The sequence below is a fragment of the Pelodiscus sinensis genome, chromosome 3, assembly GCF_049634645.1.
Source record: "Pelodiscus sinensis isolate JC-2024 chromosome 3, ASM4963464v1, whole genome shotgun sequence".
NCBI classification, from domain to species: domain Eukaryota; kingdom Metazoa; phylum Chordata; order Testudines; family Trionychidae; genus Pelodiscus; species Pelodiscus sinensis.
Genome location: NC_134713.1, coordinates 182,830,564 through 182,851,930, shown reverse-complemented (window position 1 = coordinate 182,851,930; position 21,367 = coordinate 182,830,564). Strand labels below are relative to the sequence as shown.

Here is a 21,367-nt window from a genome sequence, read left to right as displayed (position 1 = left end):
AGTTGCATGGAACAAAATTCAAACTGCACTGCTAAATACTTCATTGATGTAATGCATGCTACTCTACCATTGTGTTTCCCTCATTTCCCGATGACACACCCAAAGAAATGTTTCTACAAATATATGAGCAACATTATAACAATTAATTAATTAACTGTGTTTACCTAGAGGCTCCCATTGGCTCCAGTTTGCTGTTTCTGGATAAGGGGAGCTGTGGAAAGCAGTAGCCAGATCACAGCATTTCTCATGGCTCTCCGTGGATGGAAATGGCAAACTGGAGCCAATGGGAGCCACAAGGCCCACGTTGAGAAACACTGGTCTAAGTTAAGAACTCTGGTCTTCTTGCTTTTGTTCTTTCTTATTAAATTTAATCATACTGCATGCCATAAATTAATGATACATTAACAAATGCATATGTAAGCACATATTGACATGAGTTAGCCTTGAAGAACAGCAAGTGTCCAGTTAATATTTATCTTTCTTTTACTCCTTAAGTACATTATGTAAAGGTTACTCTATGTCGACAGACAATGGTCTAATTATCACCATGATCAGCTTCTTATCAGCCCTTCTTCTCCACAGGGCCAGTCTCGGTATACTCACAGTGGGATTTGAGTCCAATACGTATACATAAGGCTCTAAACTATAGTTTACAATATACTGTATATTGAAAATAAAATAGACTATATTGTGCAATGTAGGTGAAAGATGGGATAATTTTCCCTTTAGTGGCAATTTGATTATAAAATGACTAACATGTTCCATATCAAAGACAGTGTTTCCCTCTGAAATTTAATAATATTTAGAATTAGTATTATTATTAACAATAATAATAATAACAAATGGCAAAACAGTTGGGCTGAAAGGAAGAATGGTGCTATTCAGATGCAGGCAGGCTGGCAGTGAAGGCCTTGCTCAGGTAAATTTCATGTTGCACTCAGAATTGAAATCCTTTGGAGTTTTGCTTTGGGAGAGACACCAGAATCAGGCCCAAATAGATTTGGACCACTAAAAATGGAAAAGAAAATGCTTTCTCTGGTGTCTGTGCAGCATCCTTACTCAAAGACCAAGGCCTTCTGTTGCTAAGGTCCTGTTAGCTCTAAGCTTGAGCCATGTGGAATACAGGAAAAAAAAATCAGGCATGTGGAAGGTTTGCAGGATTGGGCCCAGTGCCAGCGATGGTAATTGGATTTCCTGTGGCTCGAGTGTGCTGCTGAGTGAAAGTTAAAGTGCACATTTCTGCTTTTTTAAAAAACCAAACTCATACAGACAGCTCCTCAGCTGGTGTAAATTTTCATAACTCTATTGGCATCAGCATATGTCACTCATTTTTCCCTTGATGAGGATATGATTAAGGACTGTTTGGTTTCCCTGGTAGCCATTTACTGCTAGTAATCAGGAATAAGACTAAGACTGAAAGCTAGAAACTCTTAGTTTAAAACCAAATGGGACAATTTCTGATCTCAGTTCTGCTGAATAAAGCTACAAATTTACATTTGTGTTACTAAAGTCAGATTTGGCCCAAATATCGTTAGTGTTTATTTTTTCAGTGTCTGCCACAATACAATTTTACTGTCTACACATACAATAAACATTATTTAGAAAGATACAGCACAGTAAGAAGATAATGTTTAAAACATGATATTAAAAGAACTTCCCTTTTAAAAGAACCAATCTAAGCTGCTGGGAACAGTTGCACGGGATGGTAAAGCTAACCATGTCTGTAGACCATATGAAGTCTAACTTTTCTAAGTCTGTGCCTGCAGCAGTGTGTGTTTCAGCAGCTCAGCTATGGTTCTGCAGCTGTACCTTGGTAGAGCTGTAGTGTAGACACTTCTTATATTGATAGAAGAGGGGCTTCTGTTGATATAGATAATAGGTTGTGGCTAGATTGACAGAGGAATTGTTCCATTGACCTAGCTGTGTCCACAATCGGGGTTAGGTTGACAGTTTTTCACAGCCCTGAGCAATAGAACAAGGTTGATATAATTTTTAGGTGTAAACCAGGTCTCAGACTGTAAGTTACCCTTTGGTGCGCAAAATCTGCATTAGCTTTGGCTAGTCCAGACCTTTGGGCTCACATAGAATCCCAGTTCAAGACAGGTGCAGGGTAGTATATGAGCAGGTCCCAATACAGGATAGGGGCCTAGAAAGTCCTGAGACAGGATGCAAACCTAATAGTTTATGAACTATTTTTGTAATTTTGAAACTACCAGAAATTCTATACCAAAACCCTTCCTGCAGCTTATTTTTCCACCTGATCTCTCATATTGTGTGCTGACATGCAAACACCATATGTTAGGCTTTCTTTCCTCTCTTTTCTTTATTGCTTCATTTTGTGGTTGGGAGGAGGGAAGAAGGGAGAGTTGGCAGAATTATCACTATGCTCTGCAAAACCATCTATTGAAATTCACATTTACCATAGTGACATTTACTAGTTATGGCAGAGCTGATCAACTGCAGACATTCCTGCTGCTGTGCTAGGATTGCAAGCTGCTCACAACTCCATCAGATGTTTAGACCAATGGCAGCCTTTGGAACATGTTCCTCTTGTCTTGTACCACAACAGGTTCTCATGCCATTCTGCTAATTCATAATAATATATTGTTCTGCACTTAAACTTGTCTGATCACAAATCCAAACAGGGCACTTACAAGAAACAAGGATGGGGTCTATGTTTTCAAAACCTACAAGAAGAAGATACCATGGTAGAGGTTACCTCTTTGTTTTCATGCACTGTATTCATGTATATTAATGTAATAATATACCATAATAAAGTTATCAGGAAAATTACTACATGTTTAAGTATGTATAATGTATTCTTTTTTTATTTTGATTTATCAGACCTAAGACAAATCATATTCTCTTTTCCCTAACCATGGTAAAAGGGATTTTACAGGGACCAGTGAATCAAAGACACAAAGCTATTATTCACTGAGTAGCAGCGTCAATCATTTCTTTACCAACAATGGTGAAAAGATGTGATTTTTACAAGCAAACAGGAAGAAAAAGATTGAACACACCCTGGGAACAAGTTTAAGAAGTTGATTTATGTTTCATGCTGAGCCTTACACCTGCAGTTCAGGCAAAACTTAACTTGGCCGCCCCACAGAGTCTAGTTTATTAGGTATCAAGGAGTCACAAGAAGCCGTGTAATTAAAACTGTAATTAACTGGAAAGGGAAAGTGCCACCTGAGTTTTGAGAGGCTGTCAATTTTATTTCCATTACAGCTCTCCTTCTGGTTCTTTTCTCTGTTTTTTTTTTTTTTGGCTTGATAAGAAAACAACTTAAAGGTCTTTTTTTTCTTCCACTACATACTCTGAGTCCTTTCTAAGCCAAGTCATTCAGTTGAGTGTTAACTCTTAAGTGTGTGTCTTGCACTAGAACTTGCAGCTGTGTTTGGCAACAGGTATCAAACTCACTTTCTGCCCCTCTGCTCCTTGGCAACACATTGGTTGTCCTGCAGGCACAGGGTCAGCTGAGTCCAAGACCCATTGGAACAAAATGTAACCAATATCTGTTATGGGGGTAGGAGGGAGTTTACACCATGCTTTGTTAAAATGGGTGTTGGAGCTGGCTGACTTGCTCCTGGTCTACACAAGGGGATAAGTTCAAATTAAGATACACAACTTCAGCTACATTAATAGCGTAGCTTAAGTCAAAGAATCTTAAGGTGAATTTTGGCACCGTCCACACTGCAGGAAGTCAAAGAGAGCACACTTTCCCTTCGACCTCCCTTACTCTTCGTAGAAGCAGGACTACCAGCATCGACAGGAGTGACTTTTCAGTTTGAATTAGTGTGTCTTCACTAGACTTGTTCATTCAGACCCCGGAAGATCAACTGTAGCTGCTTTGCTTTTATCTGTATTGTAGACATGGCTTTGGTTTATGTCAACAGGGCAACAAGGTGCAACACCAAGTGGAAGAACCAGGCTTAGCATTTCTTGCCAAATGCAGATGAGTATCCCCTAGACCGAACAGGATCTGAGACCACCAGTTTATTGGTGTGGGTATAGAGGAGCCACACACTGCCAGACAAAACAGGTGTGAGAGAAATATGACTCAGTGGGATTTCTTTAGTCAGTCAGAAGCATGAAGATAGCAGAGAAGACAATGGGCCAGCTCTTCCATTGGCGTAACCTGGCACAGCTCTTGGTAAGGTCGGTGGTCGTATGAAGTGCAAGGTGCTACCCAATGCTGCTGCCCAATGGTTCAACTCATTTCTCATTTGACCTTCAAGGGATTTTTCTTTCCATTCAATACAGTAGCATCAGACTGAAGAGTCTTAAAGGTTTTAAACAAATGTATTGAAAGTTTTGTCAGAAACTACTTGTGGAGTCTTAATTTGTGAACCAGCATATTTTTATTCAGTCTCAGAATAATAGAATCATAGAGCTGGAAGAGACCTCAGGAGGTCATCAAGTCCATCCCTCTGCCCAAGGCAGGACCAATCCCAACTAAGTCAACCCAGCCAGGGCTTTGTCAAGCCAAGACTTAAACACTTCTAGGGAGGGAGATTCCACCACCTCCCTATGTAACCCATTCCAGTGCTTCACCAACCTTCCAGTGAAATAGTTTTTCCTAATATCCAACCTAGACTTCTCCTATTTTAACTTGAGACCACTGCTCCTTGTTCTGCCATCCATCACTACTGTGAACAGCCTTGCGTCATCCTCTTTGGAACCTCCCTTCAGGAAGTTGAAGGGTGCTGTCAAATTCCCCCTCACTCTTCTCTTCTTCAGACTAAACAAACCCAAATCCCTCAGGGTATGTCTACACTACCCTCCTAGTTCGAACTAGGAGGGTAATGTATGCATACCGCACTTGCTAATGAAGCCCGGGATTTGAATTTCCCGGGCTTCATTAGCATAAGCGGGGAGCCGCCATTTTTAAATCCCCGCTGCTTCGAACCCCGTGTAGCGCGGCTACACGGGGCTCGAACTAGGTAGTTCGGACTAGGGTGCCTATTCCGAACTACCGGTACACCTCGTTTCACGAGGAGTACCGGTAGTTCGGAATAGGACCCTAGTCCGAACTACCTAGTTCGAGCCCCGTGTAGCCGCGCTACACGGGGTTCGAAGCAGCGGGGATTTAAAAATGGCGGCTCCCCGCTTATGCTAATGAAGCCCGGGAAATTCAAATCCCGGGCTTCATTAGCAAGTGCGGTATGCATACATTACCCCGCTAGTTCGAACTAGCGGGGTAGTGTAGACATACCCCCAGTCTCTCCTCATAGGTCATGCATTCCAGCCCCCTAATCATTTTGGTTGCCCTCCACTGGACCCTCTTCAATGTATCCACATTGTTTCTATAGTGAGGGGGGGGGGTGCAGAACTGTACACAATATTCCAGATGTGGCCTCACCAGAGCCGAATAAAGGGGAATAATCACTTCTCTGGATCTGCTGGCAATGCTCCTCCTAATGCACACTAATATGCCATTAGCCTTCTTGGCTACAAGAGCACACTGATGACTTATATCCAGCTTCTTATCCACTGTAATTTCCAGGTCCTTTTCTTCAGAACTGCTACTTAGCCATTCAGCCCTCAGCCTGTAACAATGCTTGTGATTCTTCCGTGCCAAGTGCAGGACTCTACAGTTGTCTTTGTTGAACCTCATCAGATTTCTTTTGGCCCAATCCTCTAATCTGTCCAGGTCACTCTGGACCGTATCCCCGCCCTCCAGCGTATCTACCTCTCCCCCTAGCTTAGTGTCATCTGAAAACTTACCGAGGGTGCAATCAATCACCTCATCCAGGTCATTAATAAAGATGTTGAACAAAACCTGTCCAAGAACAGATAATTGGGGCACTCCGCTAGAAACCGATTGCCAACCTGACATCGAGCCGTTGATCACTTCCCATTGGGCCTGACAGTCTAGCCAGCTTTCTATCCATCTTACAGTCCATTTATCCAATCCATAGTCCCTTAACTTTCTGGCAAGAATATTATGGGAGACTGTATCAAAAGCTTTGCTAAAGTCAAGGTATATCACATCCACTGACTTTCCCATATCCACAGAGCCAGTTAGCTCATCATAGAAACTAATCAGATTGGTCAGGCATGACTTGCCCTTTGTGAATCCATGTTGACTATTCCTGATCACTTTCCCTTCTTCCAAGTGCTTCAAAATGGATTCCTTTAGGATCCCCTCCATGATTTTTCAGGGGACTGAGGTAAGGCCTCAGTCTGTAGTTCCCTGGTCTGTAGTTCCCTGGATTATCCTTATTCCCTTTTTTTAAAGATGAACACTACTTTTGCCTTTTTCCAGTCATCCGGGATCTCTCTCGATCTCAACGAGTTTTCAAAGATAATGGCCAAAGTCTCCGCAATGACATTTGCCAACTCCCTCAGCACCCTTGGATGTATTAAATCTGGGCCCGTGTATTTGTGTATGTTTAGCTTTTCTAAATAGTTTCTAACTTGTTCTTTCCCCACCAAGGGCTGTCCACCTCCTTCACATACTCCGTTGCGTAGTGCATTTGTCGGGGAGCTGACCTTGTCCATGAAGACAGAGGCAAAGAAAACATTGAGTACTTCAGCCTTTCCTACATCATCTCTCACTAGGTTACATCTCTCATCCAGTAAGGGCCCCACACGCTCTCTGATCACCCTCTTATTGCTAATATGCCTGTAGAAACCTTTCTTGTTACCCTTCATGTCCCTTGCCAGATGCAATTCCAATTGCACTTTTGCCTTCCTGATAACTCCCCTGCATTCTCAAGCAATATATTTATACTCCTCCCTAGTCATCTGTAAGCTTCTTGTAAGCTTCCTTTTTGTGTTTAAGCTCACCATAGATGTCCCCGGTAAGCCAGTCTGGTTGCCTACCATATTTGCTTTTCTTGCTTTGCATCGGGATGGTTTCTTCCTGTGCCTTTAATGAGGTTTTTTTTAAATATTGCCAGCTCTCCTGGATTCCTTTCCACTTCATGTAAGCATCCCAGGGAATCCTGCCCATCGGGGTACGTCTACACTGCATCCCTAGTTCGGGCTAGGGATGCAAATGGAGACAACTGAAGTAGTTAATGAAGCGGGGATTTAAATATCCCACGCTTCATTAACATGATCTCGCTGGCACGCTAGTTCAAATCACAGCTGATTGGAACCAGGAAGTGCGCGCCGGGACGTGTTAGTTCGGACTAAAGCCCTTAGTCCGAACTAACGTTACTCCTCATTTTTTGAGGAGTAACTTTAGTTCGGACTAAGGGCTTTAGTCTGAACTAACGCATCCCGGCGCGCACTTCCTGGTTCGAATCAGCTGTTGTTAGAATTAGCGCGTCGGTGAGATCATGTTAATGAAGCACGGGATATTTAAATCCCCGCTTCATTAACTACTTTGGTCGTCTCCATTTGCATCCCTAGCCCGAACTAGGGATGCAGTGTAGATGTACAATGAGGGAGTCAAAGTTTGCTCTTCTGAAGGCCAGGGTGTGTATTTTGCTATTCTCCTTTCTTCCTTTGGTCAGGATCCTGAAATCTATCATCTCATGATCACTGCTTCCCAGGTTGTCACCCACCTCTACTTCCCCTCTAGTTCCTCCCTGTTTGTGAGCAGCAGGTCAAGCTGCACATGGCCCCTGATTGGTTCCTTCAGCACTATACCAAGAAGTTATCCCCAACATTCTCCAAAAACGTCGTGGATTGTCTGTGTACTGCTGTATTGGTCTCCCAGCAGATGTCAGGGTGATTAAAGTCTCCCATGAGAACCAGGGCCTGCGATCCGGAAGCTTCTCTCAATTGTCCAAAGAAAGCTTTGTCTACCTCATCTACCTGATCCGGCGGTCTATAGCAGACACCAACCACCACATCACCCCTGTTGCTTCCACCTCTAAATTTAACCCATAGACTTTCAACAGTCTTTACTCCCTCTAAGTACTGGAGCTCCAAGCAATCATACTGCTTTCTTAGGGTATGTCTACACAGCAAAGTTATTTCAAAATAGCAGCCGTTATTTTGAAATAACTTTACTAGTGTCTACACAGCCAAACTGCTATTTCAAAATTAATTCAAAATAGCGGAGTGCTTATTTTGAATTTGGTAAACCCCATTCCACGAAGAATAATGCCAAATTTGAAATATCTATTTCGAAATAAGTGCTGTGTAGACACTTATATCGAAATAGGGGGCCTTTAGCCTTCCCAGGGTGCCCTGGTGGCCACTCCAGCCTCAACCAATAACACTCCTCTCCCTTCCCCCTCCCCAGAGCCCTTAAAGGGGTTGACTCTGGTCACAGTGCCTGTGCCAGCTCCAAACCTGCCAGCCCAGATCCAGCAGTCACTGCCCCTGACCCAGTGGCCCCGAAACAAGAGCCAGCAAGCCACTGGCAGCCAGCCCTACCCAGACCTTTTCCTTCAACCGGATGGATGGACGAGAACACCGCTTGCACTTCAAATTTCTTGAACCTTTTTCCCAATGCTACATAATCTGCTGTGACCCGCTTAAGGCCATTCTTGGCCATATCGTTATTTCCTATGTCTTAAAACTCACATCAGAACTACATTAAACAATGGTCCTCTCTCCTTCTGACACCTTTCTTCAGAGTCCACCTCCTCTGAATGTTATATAGAGGTCTTGCAATAATCAGGCAATTGTCTATTATTGTAGAAAGAAGACAGGGCCTGTGGTACTATATCTGTACATCAGAAAGAAGACCACAGTGGCAGCATAGAGCAATCGGAGCAGAGTTGAAGAGCAATCATAAAGAGAGCAAAAAGAAAGCAAAAGCCCAAGGATACGTACTTTCCCCCCAAATGATTTAGCATGGATTTTTTTAAAAAGCATTTAAGGCAAATGATTTATTTTAGAAGTGTACATAAAATGGGGTGGCGTTGCCATTCTTCCTAATCAATTTAACAGGGGATAAAAAGCATCAGTTAAAATACCAACATTGGGAAAGGAAGTTATTATCATGAGAACAATTTTCCTTTGGTGTAGTTTGGTTACGCCTGGTTTTTCATCTTAATCAGTTGCAGTTTTTCCTCTTCTGAAGTAGACCACATATTGAAAAGGGATGGGTCCCTGGAATCTTCTAGATTAGAAGACAAATCTGTATCGGTGACTGATTTGAGGAACTAAGCTGGAGGTACCCACAGCAGATGATACATGGGGCTCAGTTTCTTACTCAGCTATAAGTCAGCAGGAGCACTCCCTGACCATCTGTGTTCTATAAATTACAGTAACACCGGCACATGCTGCTTGTAAATCACCAATGAACAGGCTTTACCTTGTGACACACTACATGAACCCTGTTGGATATTCCAATAAACTCCCATAAACCATTTGATATAAACTCTGGATTATGTTTCTTTGGGAGTTGGGAAAGTTAGACTTTTCGTGCCTTCCGTGAACTTCTTATGTGTGAACTGAAGATGTGCCATATGCTGCTTTATCTATTTTCACGCTAGGCAATCTTAGTACAGATTTGTTCTTAGTAATTGCCTACTACATTTCAGTGAATTTCCAAGGGTACGCCATCATTGCAGTAACTTGGTTCTTTTAGTTCTACAGAAAAAATGGAAGGGCTACCTCACTTGGCAAATATGATTTAACAAAACCTCTGGAAGGTTCGTTAGTTAGTAACATCCTGAATGCATACGATTCTACTATTCTTGCAGATCTCACAAGCCTTACTAAAAACAAATGAACCAATTTAGACTTAGAGAGTTGGATATCTATCTATCTATCTATCTATCTATCTATCTATCTATCTATCTATCTATCTATCTATCTATCTATCTATCTATCTACACTCTGGACATATAACAGTGCGGATTTAAAATAAATCCCTACAAACAAACAATACCAAAAATGAGGTTTGAAAGAGATATAAACTCTCCTGCTGCAGAGAATAAGACAACCTCTACCTATTAAGGATTAAGAAGAAACTTTCTCTGGAGCAGATTATCCCATAATTACTATTGAATGATTTTTTGTATCTTCCTCTGAAGCACCACCTACAGGCCACTGTCTGAGACTTGATACTGGACTAAAAGGACCAGTTATTTGATTTGACACGGCAGTGCCAATAGGTCATATGCTGATACTCTTACTCATTCTGAATAGTACCAGACTCCTCTTAAGGTGTCAATGAGACCACTTATGATGAGTAAGGATCTCAGAATCTGGTCATGTGTTCCTAAATACGTTATTAGTTGACCCACAAATGCTATTCACCACTATACCCTTCTGAACACCCTCACAGCTAACTCAGAACAATTATCTGAGAATTATTTTAGCAAATAATTTGTCTAGGTGTGTCATCTGGACAAATAATTTGGAAGGAGATGTATTAAACTAGTGTGAAATTTGCCACATTTATTATTTGATAAGTACTACTCAGGCGGCTCTACTGCAAATGCCTTAGGATTCTCTGTATATGCATTGCAGTGTGACATCCATTTCTGGATGAGCCATTAACAGGTTTGGCATGTACTGGCATGGCACAGAAAAGCCAGTAACATTCTTTTCAGACACTTTTGTTTTACTGAATTTCAAATAATCAGCCTTCCTAAATTAGACAGAGCAATAAATATTAGTTCATACAGATGTTCCATTGGCTTCCTGTTCTTGTCTACACTCATATGTAGAAGAGGCCCATTCCACTCATAGTTACCTTTTCTTAACACAGTTACTCACTATGGATATGTCTACACTACCACGCTAGTTCAAACTAGGGTGGTAATGTAGGCAACCGGAGTTGCAAATGAAGCCTGGGATTTGAATTTCCCGGGCTTCATTTGCATGTTGCCAGGCGCCGCCATTTTTAAATGTCCGCTAGTTCGGACTCTGTGCCCGCGGCTACACACGGCACGAACTAGGTACAGGAGTTCGAATTAGGCTTCCTATTCCGAACTACCGGTACACCTCATTCCACAAGGTGTCACCAACCTGTCACTAAGCTGTCACCAAGTTTGGGACTTCCTTGTGCTAGGAACTCATAGTAAGGAACAATATTGCTCAACAGGAACACAATCTAAAGAGGCAAAACAGGCAAAAGATGTTAAAATAGAACAATATTATTCCCACTCCACATATTGGGAAACTCAGGAACAAAATGATTCAAGCTCAGATCTAAATAGATATTTATACAACTGACTCATTGCCAATAACAATTATTAGCTCCCATTGGGAGTTAGGTACCTAATGACTTTTGAGGATTGGGGTCTATTTATGATTTGTTCTAGATCACACAGGAATAGCACTGTATGAAAAATGTGTGAGATATTGAAAAAAAAAATTCCCATCATGAATTGGGACAAAGAAGTCAAAAGCTAGAAAATAGTCATGAGCTGAAAATCTGGAAAATGTTTTGGTCTCAAAAATGTTTTATTTTTTTCAAAAGTTTTGAAATGTCTCATTTCCATTTTGGCCATTTTTAACCTATTTAACTTCAATTTCAACTTACATGTAAACGGAAATGATTTAAACTGAAAAAATGTCTCATTTGTATTTTGATCATTAAATGGCATTTTTATGTCTAATTAGCTTACATTTCAAAATAAAAGTGCTTTAAACCAGAAATCTGGTATTTTTAGTTTAGAAACTGTCAAAACATTTTTCAAGTTAAAAATTTTGTTGAGATGGATCCTTTTCCACAAAATCAGTATATTTTGATGAAAGGCCTTTTCATTGAAAAAAATTGCCAGGAATTCTATGGACGAACCTAAAATTGAAACCATATCTTCCAGTTCCCAGGAAAACACCTTAATCACAAGACCATCCTACATGTCAAAGAAGGCATCTTCTTATCTACCTTTCCCCTTCGTCCATCCTCACTTTCATAAGTTGTCCAACATATAGGGGGTGTCTAGACTACAGGTTTGTTTGTTTTTTAAAAAGTGGCCTTTTCAACCGCGGAAAACCTTGTTTTACGAGGAAGAACACTTTTTTTCTAAAGTGCTTTTTCGAAAAAAGGCGCTATGTAATGCAAACTGTGCTTTTTCGAAAGAGAGCATCCAGACTGCCTGGGGGCTCTCTTTTGAAAAAGTGGCTTGCTTTTTCAAAAGTACTGATTGTAGTCTCTAGACGCTCTTTTTTGAAGAGGCTTTTTTGAAAGTATTTTTCGAAAAAGCCTCTTTTGAAAGAGGCTTGCAGTCTAGAAGTAGCCATAGAATATAGAATATGAATAAAAAGTGAGCTCTCCATTTCTAATTTTAAACAAGGTTTGAAAACCATCCAAGTGCCTAACTAAATGGTTGGAAATGAGTGGTCTTGATAGTGTTTTTGCATCCTTTGGTATGTGCATAAGATGCAAGCACACATATTATAAATCAAGATCACAAGGTGAGTATGACAAATAAAAACCTACTGGCACATCATGGCTTCTATTGTGGCTAGCATATACACCTGCATACACAAATAATATTTTGTTTAAATATATGGTTAGAACATGACCAATTCTAGATAGAACTTTCAGTGACTTTCAAACACCTAATGCCATTCTTTAATTAATGTACTCTATCATCAAATTTAAGAGATTTATTAATACAGGGCAGAAAAATTGGCAAATAACAATGGGACATTCATGACCTACCATGTGACTTAAAGTATTTCATTTATTTTTCCATTTTTTTTTACAACTGCATCAACAAATTCATTCAGAGCTCTTAATATATTAAGTTAGAATGTAGTTAAAAGGCTGCTGGAAATTCTAAATGGAATGATTTAAGAAAACATAAACAGGAACAAATAGACCTATTGTATTATTATTTGTTTTGCTCTCTTTTATATACAGCCAAATGAGTTTAACCTGTAGCAAGGATCATTTAGGTTAGATGTAAAGATTTTTTTTTCTAACTATATGGGTAGGTAAGCACTGGAACAGTGGTCCAAGGGATCGTGTAGGTTTACCTGGTCCTTCCTATGCCCAGAGATGTTGCCTGATATTTTTATGATTCTGTGAAATATATGCAACAGAGTCCAAAGGGGATTTCTTTAAAGGTTTGCACTGGAATGCAAAGGAAGAACCTACTTAAACTACGCTGCAAAAGATTTCCCACAATATCTCTGGAAAAGAGAGCAAATCAAGCTACTCCCTAACTGCAAGGTGAAATACAGGTGCTGAAAATGATGTGTATCAACAAAACACCTGTAGGAAGGATTATTTTAATGTAAATGAAGTTCTATGATGCAAGTGACTGAATAACTGGCATTAGTGGTTCCATGCTTATTGCTTCTTAAGGATTTCCACAACAAATATCAGAGGGGTAGCAGTGTTAGTCTGAATCTGCAAAAGCGACGAGGAGTCCTGTGGCACCTTATAGACTAACTGAAGTGTAGGAGCATAAGCTTACGTGGGCAAAGACCCACTTCGTCAGATGCATGTAGTGGAAAGACTCCTCGTCGCTTTTGCAGAACAAATATGCGTTAGATTACAATTTAAAAGTTTTTAAAAAATATCTGCTATCCCCACTCTACTTGAACCTGAGAATCTAGATTACTTCTTTCCTTTTTCCGCATAATGAAGATCTTCCAGGCCTCGGTATGGCCCCAGTTATTCTTGTGCAAATCCAATGAATGCAAATTGTGTCTCCATAGAATGGGATTTTCAGATGCTTTCAACATTGTTCTAAGTTCGCTCCCATTGAAGTAATAGTGACCACAGCACAAGCAGAATTAGACAAACATGGTTTTCCAAAGTTTTGTTCACAGTCTTCAATAAGTTTCAGAGGTATAACTATTTGAAATGTAGCAGGCAAATCTATTGATGATACACAAGAAAGAATAAAATCCAGATCCTCATCTGAGTCATAGTGGTTCTGCAGGTTAGTAGGAATAAAATATGTATAATAATAATTTTGACACTGAAATAAGATGAAGAAAAAGACAGAGCAGGTTAGTGGAGTAAACAGGTGCTGTTTTTAAATAATAACTTTTCAAATGACATCTCCTTTTATGAAAGGACATCAGAGGTTAAAATGCACACATGATTTGCTGAGTAAAAATGAGGATTTGGTGAACTATGTTTAATTGGTTCCTGTGCAGTTAAGTATGTTCCAGGGAAGACATTATTTGGGTACATCCACACAGAATTGTTATTTTGGAATAATTGATGTTATTTCTAAATAACAAAGCATGTATCTACCCACAAGCAATTATTTCGACATAATATTGAAATAATGTCCTGCTGGAGGACTTCTTACTCCGACTCCTATAACCCTGATTGTATGAGGATTAAGGGAAGTCTGAGAGAGTGCTCTATTTTGAAATAAGTGCTGTGTAGATGTACCCAAATTTGAAATAAGCTATTTCAACTTAAGCTATGCAATTAGCGTAGCTCAAGTTGTATAGCTTATTTCGAGTTTAACCCTGCTGTGTAGACATACGCTTTGGCTGTATCTAGACTGCATCCCTTTTGCGGAAAAGGGATGCAGATTAGACACATCGTAATTGCAAATGAAGCGGGGATTTAAATCTTCCCCGCTTCATTTGCATAAACATGGCTGCTGCTTTTTTCCGGCTCGGGGCTTTGCCAGAAAAAAGCGTCAGTCTAGACGGGGATCTTTCGGAAAATAAAGCCTTTTCCGAAAGATCCCTTATTCCTCTTAAAAAAAGGAATAAGGGATCTTTCGGAAAAGGCTTTATTTTCCGAAAGATCCCCGTCTAGACTGGCGCTTTTTTCCCAGCAAAGCCCCGAGCCAGAAAAAAAGTGGCAGCCATGTTTATGCAAATGAAGCGGGGGAGATTTAAATCCCCGCTTCATTTGCAATTGTGATGTATCTAATCTGCATCCCTTTTCCACAAAAGGGATGTAGTCTAGACACAGCCTTTAAGTAAAAGAAATGAGATTTAGGGAAAAATCCTATATGTCTTAGTCCCAGATTCTCTTAGTCTATGCGAAAAAGGAATGTGATACATGGTGCTAGTCCTTTATTTTAGTAGGCTAGTATTTGTTTTGGCACTGGAGGAGGCATTTGTCTTTCAGCTTTGGGATGCCGGTCCAACTCAAACTAGTATCGTAACACCATAGTGAACATAATCTAGATCTGAGAGAAACATTTTTGTGCATAAAATCAAAGCAAAAACCCGGAGGAAAAAAATATCTTTTTGGCTGCCATAGTTTTATTCTTCCATGTGTTGACTCAGTCTTTACATTTCCATTATCCAAAATAGTGGCACCATTCCTTGTCTTGAATTTTTATTCTTTTATATTTCAACTATTGCATTTCATTTTTCTGTTGACTCTCCTAGGCTGTGTCCAGACTCCATGCCTCCGTCGACGGAGGCATGTAGATTAGCCAGCTCGGAAGAGGGAAATGAAGCCGCGATTAAAATAATCGCGGCTTCATTTAAATTTAAATGGCTGCCCCGATCTGCCGATCAGCTGTTTGTCGGCAGATCGGGAGAGTCTGGACGCGATGCCCCGACAAAGAAGCCTTTCTTCATCGACACAGGTAAGCCTGGTTTCACGAGGCTTACCTGTGTCGATGAAGAAAGGCTTCTTTGTCGGGGCATCGCGTCCAGACTCTCCCGATCTGCCGACAAACAGCTGATCGGCAGATCGGGGCAGCCATTTAAATTTAAATGAAGCCGCGATTATTTTAATCGCGGCTTCATTTCCCTCTTCCGAGCTGGCTAATCTACATGCCTCCGTCGACGGAGGCATGGAGTCTGGACACAGCCTCAGTCTCAGCTCTGGACTCTCGCATATACAAAATATCATTGCAGCTTTTCTCACAGGTGTAATGCAGCACAACATTATCCCCCACTTCCAAACAACTTCACTGGCTTCCCATTCAGTTCAAGTCCCAATTCAAAATCATTCTCCTTGGCTCCGATTGTTTGCTGGTGTAAATCTGCATGGTTCCATTGTTGCCAATGGATATTAACTGATTTACCACTGGTGGATTTCTCTCTCTTTAGTTTCAAATTTGTGCACTACTGAAGTTGCATTTGAGCCCTTAAAACAGGGCCTAAGTGACAATTCTATTTGCACAGGCCTATTTTTATCCTTTTGAACAGGGATGAATTTCACCTATAGAGCAAAAGCCTCTGGTGGCCTTACTCTACTTTGTTTAATGTTTAAAATTTAGTATTTAAATGAGGCTATGTCACTCCCATAAGAAACTCTCTGAAGATATGGAAACCATAAAACCGCCAATCTAAGCTATGGTTCTGCAAAGAGTTACACACATACTTAACTTTATGCACATTGAATAGTTCCTTGAAATTAACGAGACTATTTACAGAGCTTAAAGTTAAGCACATGCTTATGTCTGCATTTATTAAGTATGCAATTATTCAATTTATTTTGTGGCTCAATTCAGCAAAACAATCCCAGTTATTCATAATGACAAGTGATACCAACAAATATTCAATAGTTTTTGTATTGTAGTGAACCCATAGATATTTTCTTACAAGTTGCAACAGCTCTAAAGTTACCAACTGACATATTTTGTCAATATTGCACAGCATTGTCAATATTGCAGACCCTCCCCCATTTACTTTATAAACACATTTTCTGTTTTTAATATATCAATTTTTTCATATGTATATAATTTATTTTTCTCCTAAGAGCCCCCTCTGATTGGAAGCTATTTTTGCTTCTATCTTTGTGTGAGCACATCAATATACACCTGCACAAAAGAGTGTGTGAAAGAGGACCTAATTTTTTTTCCAAAAAAAAAAAAGCCCCTTAAAGGGCTTGAATTTCTGTATCTGAAGATAGTGATTTTTTGCATGTATAAAATGTATTTCTCTTCTAAGGCCTAGTTTATATTAACCCCCCTTCCCTTTTGATCTAATCTACCACTTTTCAACTATGCAAATAGAGTAGTTGAAACTGACATATTTACTGACATCTTGCATCTGATAAGATCGGTGGGGGACTGCTCTCCCATTGACGCTGGCTACTCTTCTTGTCTGGTGGAGTACTGGTGTTGATGGGAGAGTGTTCATAGTTTGATTTTTTGTGACTAAGCAGACACAATAAATCAATAGCCGGTTGATCAATCAATGCAGCATCGATCCCCAGCATAGTAGAGAGAAGCCCTAAGAGTCACCTCTGATTGGAAGCTATTCTTACTTCTATTTAAGTATGAGCCTTTCTATGTACCCCTGCACAAAAGAGAGTGTGTGAAAGAAGACCTAACATTTTTAAAAGTAACCTGTGATTTTGGTTGCTTCAGTTTTTGGGAGCCCAACTTGAGATGCTTTTAAAGAGTCTCCATTTCAGAGGCTGATTCTTTCACACACATAGTAGATGAATGCCCAGCATTTTCTACAGCAAAATCTGCCTATAATTTTCTTTTTCAATGGGCTTTTTTATTGATTGCTTCAAAAGAAGGAGTGAGTTACTTGTGTGCTGGTGACATGCAGTAGTGTATATTGAAGCAAACACGAAATAGCATATAGTATAAAGATGGAGAAATGGCTTATTTTCATAGGCCAGGGCTTTAATTTACATAGAATCCTTTACCCTCTAGACTAGTGTTTCCCAAATAGTGCTCCGTGGGAATCGGGGTTCCGCCAAGTGAAAGTAAGGGTTCCGCGAGAACCTGATCATCTCCCACTCCCTAGAGCTTGTCCTAGGGGCGGGTGTGCTGAGTGGTTGCCTGGGGCTGCCATCTTCAAGGGGCTGCTGGCAGCCATGGCCTTAGGGGCAGGCTGGCATGTGGTTTTGTTTTTTTCCTTGACAGTTTGTTTATTTATTTATGTCGACTAGTTTCCCCTGGTGTTTTTTTCTGAAAAGGGTTCCGTGGCCAAATAAAATTGGGAAAATTTATCTAGACTATGATAAATGCTTAACTTCCCTTCCCACCTCCCCCGCAGCATGTTTTGGTGATGATTTTCATCAGCACCATCAGCATGGTAAGTGTGGTCCCGAGTCAATAGGCCAGATTCTCAGTTGGTGTAAATCAACATCATTCTATTAAGGTGAACAGAGTGATGTCAATTTACATCAGTGGAGGATCCCACCTACTTATTCATTGTGGTGTGGTTATAAGACCAATATAGAGGGGCTTATGGGATAACACCTGATGGTACAGGGAAGACAGGTATAAAAATAACTTGTTTTTTATGACACATACTAAGTCTCAAAATGTGCTGGTAAGAAGGTCATTTTATTGACTCACTAGTCAGAAATGACTCATAAAAAATAACAACACTTTTCTTTTTATGCCATTTCTTTATTTCTTTGTCGAATATCACTGCACAAAAGATGAGGTTTCCCAAGGAGAGAGAGAATATATGAAGGGAGTGAGAACTTACATGCTAGCTAGATGGAAAAAGGACTATTTTCCTTTGAGAGAAGAAGAAATTGCACATCAGAAATGTAAGTGTTCTCCACTGACCTATGACTCCTGTCTAGTTGTAGTGAGCAAGTCATTGAAATGTGTATTTCTCTCCCTTACTGTGAGAGGTACAAGAGTTGCTGCCTGTCCTGAAGGAAAACAGAGTGTTGTAGCCCAGAGAGCAGTGAAAAAGGACAATAAAGTCCAGCTGTTGTAGGCTGAGATTCTTCTTGTGTTTGAGGTTTCCAGTCAAAAGCATACAGAAGGACAGTCAATTCATAGATGTGGGTTCTCTCATCTCCCGTGGAAAATCAGGCAAAATGGAACAGAACTTAGATCTTAGCTTCCTGCCTTCTTCCAATTGTTCGTCCCCACTCTTGTTTATAGAGAATATATTTTAATTAATTTTAAAATAACAGAGAAAATAAAGGTGGAATTGCTATTATATTCTTTAAGCTCTGTCTGACTTTGCCTTTAGAATCCAATGCTATGCCACAAAATGATAATAAAATGAAAGAGGAATCCAAGGTGCCTTTTACAGAAAACTCAGTGTATATTAGCAACTTATTGTCTACTTCTTTTGTTATTGACTTTGTGTTAAGGTGGCTTTTCTATAGACAGTGAAAAGAAAATTGATGTTGTTTTTTAGAAAAACTAAACAAAACAAACAAAAGCATGAACTAAAAAGGCCAGTACAGAATTGGCTGTCGATGCACTGTAATGAAAAGGAAATCCATCTCTGATAAAGCTTTTGAATACAGATATCTTAAAAATTATACTTCTACTTCTGCTTTATGTTCAGGGGAAGATATGTTTCCTTACAAGCACTGTAGCTATTGATGTGACAGTGAAAGAAAACTGATGTCAAAGAAACCTACCAATATTATCAAAAATGCAAGAGGAAAAAAATCTGTTTGCTGTTGTGTTCACTTTGGAATATATCTATCTATACATTTACACACATATCTCATATGCATTGTACTTTCACATCAATACATCCTACATATATTTTTATATATGTATGTATATATTATATCATATGCTTAATACATTAAATATCAGATTTTGATATCTATGGTATAAATTCCTTTATTTCTGCAGTCACTAGAGGCAAAAAATAATTTACCTTTATTTTCTTCCTTTGACCACCTCTGCCTTATATTCATTTTCTCCATGCCTCAGGCTAACAGTCCAAATCTGTGAGTAGTTTTCACAGAGAGATGCCATTTAAAAGAAGAAGAGACATCCGTCCCAACTCAAAACTATGTTATTCTTCTTTTCCATGTATGGCAGGAACAGAGATTAGGTAAATGCAGGGCTCAGTGGACAAATGTTTCCTAAAGAAGAAGCAGTTTAATGGTAAGATATCAAGTCAGAATCATCCCTTTGGTGCAAAGAGAGGCACATGGCACCTCCCCGTGCCACTGATGGCAGGTTGTGGTTTTGCCACAAGGCCTGCTTGGAGCTCCTTTCCTCATGACTATGCACATCTACAGAAGACACCACCACCCCCTTACCTCTCTCACAGCAGTACGATCGGTCCAAATAGGATTGGTGAGAAATGGCAGTGGCTCACAGTGTAGGGGAGATGCACTACCAGTTTCCTCTCCCGGTGATCTTAAAGAGATGCAATCGCTGCAGGGTAAGACCTGAGGGGATTGTGTATGTTCCAACAGAAGGGGAATAGATAAGCAGTCCACTACGGATTGTGGAGGAGTGAAAGGGCCTGCTACTAACAGCTGGGTGCGGGGGTGTGAGGCCATGGAAGGGATCTCAGGGCAATGGGGTGGCAGGAGGCAGTAGGACACAGGAGTAATGGGAGGAGGGGTGTGAAGAGGCCACAGAGCCAGCAGGAGCTGAGGGCATAGCGGGATGTAGGGGGATGTAGCAGGTGCCAGCGATGATGGTGGAATGGGTGGAGAACCTGAGGATGCAGGTGTGGGCCAGGGGTAACTGGGGCATTGGTGGTGAGTCCAGGGAGGCAGCAGAGACCAGGGAATATTGGGGATTACTGGAGAAGTATCAGGGGCTGAGGGTGGCAGTGGGAGATGCCAAAATACAAGTTCACCCAGGACACTGTTTTCTGTAAGGCTGGTCCTGGCCTGGAGCAAGAATTTGAGCGTGACTGTGCGGCTGTCATGAGCTGAGGAGGGCATACGAAGCTGTTTGGGCTGCACAAAATACAGATTCATTCTAAGACATGAGAAGTTTAAAAAAAAACGTTGGCAAAAGAGCTTTGGCAAAACTGGCAAAAGCTCTAACTACACAACTAGAAACTAGCGGGAATTGTGGATGTTCCGGGCCTCTGGAAATCAGGCCACTTATTTAGGTGCTTACATTTGGATTGAGGTATTCACCTTTGGGCAATCCAACATTGAAGTTTGGCCACGCTGCCCAATAAGGAAATGGGAGCCATATCCATGCACCCTAGGGTAAAATCTGAACCTTTGTTAAGAACATAAGAACAGCCATACTGGGTCAAGCCAAAGGTCCATCCAGCCCAGTATCCTGTCTGCCAACAGTGGCCAATACCAGATGCCCTAGAGGGAGGGGACACAACAGGTAATCCTCACATGATCCCTCCCCTGTCACCTACCTCTGGAGAAACAGAGGCTAAGGACACCATTCCTACCCATCCTGACTAATAGCCATTGATGGACCTAGCCCCCATGAATCGATCTAGCTCTTTTTTGAACCTTGTTAAAGTCTTAGCCTTCACCACATCCTCTGGCAAGGAGTTCCACAGATTGACTTGTTATTACAAGTCAAATTAATATGGGCATATCGCTGAAGCTGGAGTGAAAATAAATCATCTTGTTTCATCATTTTTCTGTAACTGTGTCTGTTCTTAAAATGTATGTGCTACTAATGTTAAGAATATTTTACTTTTCTTTGACACAGCTGAATGTTCAAATGCCTATGGCTTTATTTGATAGCCACAAAGCTGGTGGTTCTTGGCAAAGTTTGATCTTGTGACAGAAGTTTGATCTGTGAACATACCTGTAGTGCTTTTCCTATTGCCTTTTATTTCACCAGTGTCATTTCCCATTGTGCACAGAATTTCTGCGCAGAGAACAGTTTTGTGTATGTAAAAAAGGAGACTAACACAAGAAATTGCTGCCATGAGATAG

At 40.6% G+C, this 21,367-nt stretch overlaps 1 long non-coding RNA gene across 1 annotated transcript in view; it reads left to right on the top strand.

Moving 5' to 3' along the window:
• The window catches only part of LOC142828069 (uncharacterized), a 43,472-nt gene extending 24,869 nt beyond the window's left edge, over window positions 1-18,603 (top strand). Inside the window, exon 3 of the long non-coding RNA XR_012903009.1 lies at window positions 18,164-18,603. This is a non-coding gene — a long non-coding RNA (uncharacterized LOC142828069). The remainder of the gene's footprint in view (window positions 1-18,163) is intronic.
• Window positions 18,604-21,367: the final 2,764 nt, after the last annotated feature.